Below are 9,120 nucleotides of genomic sequence, written 5' to 3' on the forward strand. Positions count from 1 at the left end.
GGGTCATACCTACACACTGCAGAATTCTCTCCCTTGCCGGATATGCGCAATGCTATCCTTGCACGGGCTACCTGTAACTTCATTCTCAATTCTGCAGTCCACCTGTTAACACCTGTTAAGCTTTGGCAAAAAGTTTTCTTTACTTGTAATTTTGTGTTTGTTTTTTTGGTTGAACTTGACATACGGTTGGTAGTTGGGAATTCTGTGTTGAATTTACCATGTCCGACGCGAGTTCGTTGACAGCTAGCGCACGGAAAGTTTGTGCACGAGATGGTTGTCCATTTCCTTTACGACGTAAAGACACACACGTGTTGTGTCCGGACTGTCGGTCTTGTTATCAAGACCGTCAGTGTGAGATCTGCGCCACGTGGTCTCCTGACCAGTGGGTTCGGTTCGGTTCGCAGACTCAGGGTTCGGGTACCAGCAAAATCTTGTCGTCTGCTTCGGCAGTAGTCGGCAAGTCGGACTTAGTGGGTAGGTCCCATAAGTCTGTAGACACTTCGAAAAGTGTCCGGAAAGGGGGGAAACACAAGGGTGTTTCTTCTTCGGTCCGTGTTACGAGTACAGTTACAGATACTTCGGGAGCGCCCCCCCCCCCCCCCCCCCCCCGGGCTCCTATTGTGACCGTGGTACGTGAGCCGTCTTCGTTAGTGACGGCGCCTTCTTCTGTTTGTGTGGCTTCGTCGAGGGCGTCGCCATTGTCGTTACGGTTACCTTTACAAACAGAAGGGGGGCAGGGTGGAGTCGTCGCGACACCGGTTTTGACGACTTCATCGGTTACCGAGCACATGCACTCCGTTGTGCATAGGTCCACTGCTTCGTCCGCAGAGCAGGTGGCCCCGATTTTGCCTTCGATTGCTGACAGTCGCTTCGGCAACTCAGCATTCTCAAGGCCCGAGGAGAGTTCTGCCAGTTTGCTTCGAACTGAGCCAGTTGTTCCGATGCCGGGATCCGTCTCTGATGGCATCCCGACCGATGTTTACCGTTGGGTGGAGGACTCATCCCGTTTGGGTCCTCCGTTTGCATATGTTTACCCCAAGGGTCCGGTGACTTCGGTAGCAACGGACATCTCCTCACAGTTTGCACCGTCTTTGGTCCCTACCTCTTCGACTTTACTCGATAGAGGACGAGGTTCGCGCAGATACCCCTCGGCTGGGGGTACTCTGTGGCCGCAAACTCCGACCGTTCCGCACTTGGCGCAGGAACGACCGTTAGGCTTTCAGGAAACGTTGTTTCGGAGTTTTGTGGAATTTTTGAACGCTTCGCCTCAGTTGGGAATATTGCTTTCGCAGACGGGACCGTCGGGTGCGGCTCCCATTCCTCTCCCCCCCCCCCCCCCCCCCCCCGGTTTTCCGCCAAAACCAGCAGAAACTGCGTCTCGACAGCAGTTTGACGATGCAGTTAGGGATTGTCGTTCGGTTCCTATTGTTTCCGTCTCGGGAGACGCTGCCCCAGGGGCGTCTCGATTAGGGGGAGGAGTCCATATCGATCTTCGGGATCCAGTGGACAGTGACCTGGCTTCAGAGGAAGCGTCGGTTGGACCGGATTCTGTCGCTGACCCAGCTCTCTCTCACTTCGGTTCGGAGGTAGAGGAGGAGTGCGATTATCCGGCGGTTCTGGCTTTTGTCAGGGACCAGGTCCGACAGGTATGCGGGGACGCTATACCTCAGGTTGAGGCCCAGCCTACATTCAAGGGTGTCTCCTTCGGGAACCGTTCTTTGAATTTGGTCACTCCTCGTGAGGAGTCGGGTTTACCACTTGCACAGGAGGCGCACAGTTCACTTTGTGACATTGATGTGTTGATCACTGGCAGTGATCGTATCCTGGGAGTGGGTGTTGATGAGTACCCAACGGCACTGCCTACGGGGAAAATCTTAACGGGAGCGCGCATTTTTCGTGCCGACTCCTATGAGACGTTGGGGGGCGGATTTTCTCGAACATCCGGCGGTCGTTCCCGCTAGTGTCCGAGCCGCTTGTTCCCCATCGCCGCATGTGTCATTGCCAATCGCGGATCTGGAATCGTTCGAACGGCTGGCTAAGTCGATGTTCCAGGTTAATAACCATTTAGGTACGTTCCTATTTGGCTTGGATAAGGCTGTCGAGAGCCTTCCCGCGATGGCGAAAGGCTGTTTGGAGGCTGCGTCAAAAGCCTCTAAGCATATCGCTCAGTTATCTGGCCGATTGTTTGCGAACAGTCTTTTGTTACGGCGTGACCATTACCTGGCGGGTTTGAGTGCGTCAAACGTTGTGAAGACGTTTTTTTTCGTACACGTTCGGTACGGGAAAATTTACTTTTCGGTCCCGATTTTAATATTGTCCTAGACAAGGATTTGTCGCGACCAGTCCCGAACACTCGACCCTCAACCTCTGGTAAACGTCGGTCCACGTTTTCGGGGTTCAAGCCTCCTCCTGTGAAAAAGGCTGCTTTTTTACAGTCGGCTCAGATCCCTAGGGTTCCTGACACTAGGAGGCAACCAGGTAACAACCCGTCTTCCGCTAAGCGAGGACGCAAACGTCGTACTGCGTTTCCGTTCTCAGTCCACCAAAGGCGTTGCGCCTACGGGTGGTAAGCGGTTGGGGTGAGGGTACGTGAACGATCGGCAGTTGCTTTCGGAGGTACCGTTAGCAACCATACCCGTGGGGGGCAGGCTCCGCCATTTCCTTCGAAATTGGTGCAAGCTGCCTGGTCTCGACCCCTGGGTTCTGTCGGTCGTTCGACACGGTTACAAAATACCCTTTTCTTCGAGCCCCCCTCTTACTTCCACTCCGAGAATGCCGCCGTTACCGTCCGCGGATCGGCGCGTTTTAGTGGAGAGTATGATTGCCGAGTTTCTCGACAAAGGGGCCATCCAGAGAGTCAGTCTGGACACTCCGGGATTTTATTCTCATCTTTTCTTCGCCCGGAAGAAAAATGGGGAATGGAGACCAATCCTAAATTTGAAGCCACTGAACGTCTACGTCGATGTTCCTTCCATGAAACTGGAAACGGTTCATTCGGTCCGGAACCTGCTTCAAATTGGGGAGTGGGCTGCGTCGATCGATCTGAAAGACGCATACCTCCATGTCCCGGTGCACAAGGCGTTTTGGAAGTTTCTGCGCTTCCTGTTCGACGGGAAAGCGTACGAGTTTCGTGTGCTCCCGTTCGGTTTGGCGACGAGTCCCCATGCTTTTACACGTGTGGTAAAAGCGGTGGTAGGTCATGTTCATTTGTTAGGGGTTCGAATGCATACCTATCTGGACGATTGGTTGATCCCAGCTTCGTCGCAACAGGAGTGTCAGACCAATGTCGGGTTGGTTTTGGACACGATCCTCCAATTGGGTTTTATTCCCAATTGGGTGAAATCGGAGTTAACGCCGGCTCAGATTTTCACATATCTCGGAGTGGTCTTCGATCTTGTGGTAGCGTCGGTTCGTCCCACCGATGCGCGTATCCACAATTTCCAAACGTCGGCGCGACGTTTGATGGGGGAGCAAAGTACTACGGTACGATCTCTCCACGTGGTGTTGGGCCACCTCGAATCTCTGGCCTCATTGATCGTGCGGTTCAGACGATTCAAACGACCACTCCAGTGGCATTTGTCCCCACGGTGGGACGGTCACAATTGGGACACGATAGTGCCTCTGGGCCCATGGTTCACTCATCCGATACAGGAGTGCCTGTCGGACAAGTGCATGTCCCTATCGGTTCCGTTGCACCCCCCTGCTCCGGATCTGATCCTGTTCACGGATGCGTCGCTACACGGGTACGGGGCGCATCTGTTGGATCAACACATTTCAGGGGTATGGAATCTCTCCGAGAGGAAGCTTCATATCAACTGTTTGGAGATGGAGGCAGTGCATCGTGCCTGTCTTCATTTCCGGTGTGTTCTTCGACACCGTCGAATTCTGTTGAGATGCGACAATACGTCGGTAGTGGCATATCTCAATCGTTGGGGTGGAACCAAATCGGAGACTTTGGGTCGCAAAGCTCTTGCGATTTTGGAATTCTGTGACCAACTAGGGACCACTCTGTGGGCGAAACACATTCCTTCTTCGGTGAATGTGTTAGCAGATGCCCTCAGTCGACATACCCCTGTTCAGACGGAGTGGATGTTGAACAAAGGGGTGGTCGCAGCGGTTCTTCGGGTGTGGGGCAGTCCACAGGTGGACATGTTTGCCACACGGTTGAACAACCAATTGCCGGTGTTCGTGTCCCCGGTACCGGACACATTGGCGTTGGAGTACGACGCGTTAAGTATGGATTGGACGGGACTGGATTTTTATGCCTTCCCTCCTCCTGTCTTACTCGGCAAGGTGTTGACCAAAGTGGTCCAGGAACCTTGTCACGTGACGTTGATAGCTCCTCTGTGGGTGGCGCAGCCCTGGTTTCCACAGCTCCTGTCACTGTTAGTGGCAGTCCCGTTCCGGTTACCAGTGTTGTCCGATCTACTCAGCCAGCGACTGAGTCAGACGGTGTGGCATCCGAAGCCGGAGGTCTTCCGGTTTCACGCGTGGAGGTTATCAGGGCTTCCTTGCGACGCAGAGGTTTTTCGACAAGAATTGCGCATCTCGTCTCTTCAGCAAAGCGCAAATCTACCGAGTCGTTTTATCAGTGTCACTGGCGTATGTGGGTTCGTTGGGCGAACGCACGGGATTTCGATCCCTTATCGCCTACTGTCAACGATTTAGCGGAGTACTTTCTGGCGTTGGTCCAAGAAAGGAAACTTAAAGTCACGACAGTGAAAAGTCACAGAGCTGCGATTTTCACTACTCTTAAACAGTGTGGATGTCGTGACTTTTCTACCAACTTGGTGTTGCATGATTTACTTAAATCATTACAATCCACGGTTGAACGACCTTCCATTATTCCGAAATGGAATGTCTTTCTGGTGTTACATGCTCTTAAGGGTGCGCCTTATGAGCCGTTGAGGTTTGCTAGTCTTCGTGCCTTGACGTGGAAGACTCTGTTTCTGGTTTCACTGGCAGCTTATCGTCGGATCAGTGAGATACATGCTTTTTTGCATGACTTGGTTGATTACAATTCGGACGGGTCTGTCACTTTACGTACCGACCCTATCTTTGTTGCTAAAAATCAGTCTCCAGGGGAAGAGTTTCCACCTACTGTCATTCACAGTTTATCTCGTACACTGTCATCTGATAACTCGGATAGACTTCTTTGCCCCGTGAGAGCACTGAAGTATTATTTGCAGCGTACGAAAAACCGGCGGCAGGGTAAAAAGAGATTGTTTATTTCTTATACCATTAGGCCGGGTGATGTCACAAAAAATGCTTTGTCTCGATGGATAGCAGCTACCATCAAGTTAGCATATGAGATGGCGGGTGATCATGTGTTACGGAATTTCTCTGTTAAACCACATGAGATCCGAGCCATTTCTGCTTCCCTGAATTTTCATGACTCTTTAGATATTATAAAGGTCATGAATGCAGGGGTTTGGAAAGGACGGCACACTTTTGACCGTTTCTATTTCCGGGATATGGCGGTTGGTCCTGACGGTACGCGTAGGATCCAGACAGTCATTGCGGCTCAACACGTCGTGTCTGTGCGCAGGGCAACGGAAAGGGGTCGACCTCTTTTCCGTCCGACTGCCATCGATTCACGCTTCGGACATGTTTAACACTCCACTCTTTTCTGAGGGATGGGGTTTTTTGTAGTGTTGTCTACCGTTTCCTCTCCCCGGGGAGATGTTTTTCCTCCCTTTCATGGGGATGAGTTTTTCTTTTGGGAAGCTCCTTTTTATTCCCAAAAGTTTTTTGACTCCTTGTTACCGTATGTCGTGGTTCGTCCTATCTCCATGTCATTACTTCAAAGGAGCTTTTTGGGTACGGGTAAGTCCTCTATTTTCTTACCTCCTCCCATTAATCTTGAATTCACGTGCTCTAACGGTGTCTTTGCACGTCCGTTATAGCATATTTGTTGTGCTAGCACAGTAAGTTGAATAAGACTATTAGAATTTTTTTTCTTCTAATTTTCATTATTATTCACTTACCTAGTGCTAGCACAACAAACTATACCTCCCACCCACCCCTATGAGGCTTTCCCTCGGTGGGTGGACTTTGAACCGAGAATGAAGTTACAGGTAGCCCGTGCAAGGATAGCATTGCGCATATCCGGCAAGGGAGAGAATTCTGCAGTGTGTAGGTATGACTCAGGTTGAATAGCATATTTGTTGTGCTAGCACTAGGTAAGTATGAATAATAATGAAAATTAGAAACAAATTTTCTAATATTGGTATATTAATTAACAAAATGGTATTGATATGAGTTGACTAAACTGTGTGGGGTGAGTTGATCAACTGCGTTGGGGGCAAATTGACCTGCTCCCAGAAAAACATGTCTTTATCTCTTTTCCAAAGATCTGTAACCCAAAATACATTGAATGTATAAAGGTTTTATGAACATGAATGTTTGTACATATACTCTTCAAAAGAAGAAACGCAAAATCACATTGTAACATTTGGAGAATTGATTTAATTATTGAATGGTGAGTCCAATAATTACCAAATGTTGCAGGATTGTTCACAATTCACTCTAGTCCATTGTGAGTAAGTGATAGGACACACCACCAAGGTCAAGGTCATCTGGAGTCAATACCGGGTGTGGCCTCCGCGTGTGTTGACAACTGCCTGGCACCGCCTGCCCATTGAAGCAACCAGAGTACGGATGACGTCCCGGGGGATGGTGGCCCACTCGGCCTGCAAGGCTGCTGCCAGCTCGGGCAGGGTCTGGGGCTGTGGTTGTCGCTGTTGGAGGCGTCGGTCCAACTCGTCCCATAGATGCTCAATTGGGTTCAAATCCGGTGATATCGATGGCCAAGGAAGGACATTAATGTTGTTGTTCTGTAGGAAAGCCGTTGTGAGACGTGCTGTGTGAGCCCTGGCGTTGTCATGTTGGAACACTGCGTTGGCGTTGGCCATAACTGGAACGATGTGTGGCCGGAGGATCTGGTCAATGTAGCCCTGTGCATTCAGGTTGCCCTGCACGTGGACCAGGTCAGTTCTGCCAGTGTGTGAGATGGCTGCCCACACCATGACACTACCCCCGCCGAATCTGTCCACTTCCTGCACGCAGTTTGCCGCATAACGTTCACCACGACGCCTATACACGCGACATCTTCCATCATGACGTCGGAGCAGAAATCGGGACTCGTCACTGAACCACACCTGTCTCCATCGCAGTTGAGGCCATTGTCGATGAATCTGGCACCACTGCAGTCGGAGTCGACGGTGTTGTGGTGTTAAGATGACACCTCGAACTGGACGTCTGGCACGAATTCCTACCTCACGTAGGCGGTTCCGTACGGTCTGGTCGGATATCCTGCGCAAACCTGGTATTGCTGCGGCTGTGGAGGTGGCAGTAGTCAATCGTTCCCGAAGGTGGCGTACCCGGATGTAGCGGTCCTGCCCGGGGGTAGTGACCCGTGGTCGACCGGATCTAGGGAGGTCACGTGTTGATCCATGTTGCTGGTAACGGTCCCACAGTCTGGAGATGGTGCTTGGGGACACATGGAATGCCCTGGCAACGGCCGTTCTGGATTCGCCTGCGTCTAGTCGGCCGATGGCATTGTTTCTCTGCGGTTCACTGAGACGTGGCATGTCCTGGATTGTCAACTGTCGGCCAGATACAGAGGCCAGGCAAGCGAACACCCTGCACTTTTATACCGTCGGTGTTCATGTTGCACGTGCAGACAACGCACGTGCAGTGGTGACATGGTTTGCACGTGGCTGCGTTTTTGCGAATATTCACATTTTGGAACTTTATTGTACAGTAGCTGCGTTTTATCGAATGTAACCGTGGGAATGTGTTTGGGACATGCAATGACCTTATATTCACAAAGCATGAACCGGTAGGAAACATAAAATCGGAGTTATAACCCATTTGTAGCCTTTTGCGTTTCTTTTTTTGAAGAGTATATTTTTGTATATATAAAAAAGTACATTTAAGAAATAAAACATTTAATTTTTGTATTCTTATGAGTTTGTTCTAAACTGCAATATTCACAGTTTGCCCATCATGGAAACTTAAGTGTAGGGGTGGAAAGTTAAAGTTAATGTTTGTTTAACAACACCACTAGAGCACATTGATTAATTAATCATCGGCTACTGGATGTCAAACATTTCGTATTTCTGACTCGTAGTTATCGGAGCAAACCTGCTACATTTTTCTTAATGCAGAAAGGGATCTTTTATATGCACTTTCCCACAAACAGGAAAGCACATACCATGGACTTTGACCAGTTGCAGGCGGGGCATAGCCTAGTGGTAAAGCACTTGGTCCAGGATCGATCTCCGTTGGTGGCCCATTGGGCTATTTATTGTTCCAGCCAGTGCACATGACTGGTATATCAAAGGCTGTGGTATGTGTTATCCTGTCTATGGGATGGTGCATATAAAAGATCCCTTGCTGCTAATGGAAAAAGGTAGCGGGTTTCCTCCAATGACTACAAATCAGAATTACCAAATGTTTGACATCCAAGAGCCAATGATTAATAAATCATTTTAGTGGCGTCGTTAAACAAAACAAACTTATGGTTGGAATGAGAAAAAAACAATCGGTTGAATGAATTCATCAAGGTGGTTCGATCCTGTGACACAGCACCTCAAGCGAGCACTCAATCAACTGAGCTAAATCCTGCCCCATAGAGGTTGAACGTCATGAACTTAAGAACAGATTTCGTTTTGTCATCTGAAATCAAAAGATGTACAATTAAACTTTATTCATTATCAATTATTACTAGTATAATCACGTTTTTATAGAACAGCACATACCACAGCCTTCGATGTATCAGTTGTAGCGTACTGGTTGGGATGCCCTGTCTTTTTTAAAACAAAAATAATAAATTGAGGCACACCTCTGAATGCTGTTAGTGCTAACCTGCTGTGGGTTTACTTTTTAGGTGGGGCAGTTTCTAGGTGATAATATATAACTAACTGCCTCATGCCTCCTTTTAGTTAGGGGGCATAAATTAAGAGTATATAGGTGTAAATATAAATAATTAATAATGAAAATGGAACATATTTTCAGTGTTCATTAATAATTATAGACATTCCAAAGGCAAAACTACGTGTGAATTTTTGCGACTCATGCAATGTAGGATTGTTCAACCTAATGACCAATAACTCT

The sequence above is a fragment of the Gigantopelta aegis genome, chromosome 9 (genome assembly GCF_016097555.1).
Source record: "Gigantopelta aegis isolate Gae_Host chromosome 9, Gae_host_genome, whole genome shotgun sequence".
Taxonomy (NCBI): domain Eukaryota; kingdom Metazoa; phylum Mollusca; class Gastropoda; order Neomphalida; family Peltospiridae; genus Gigantopelta; species Gigantopelta aegis.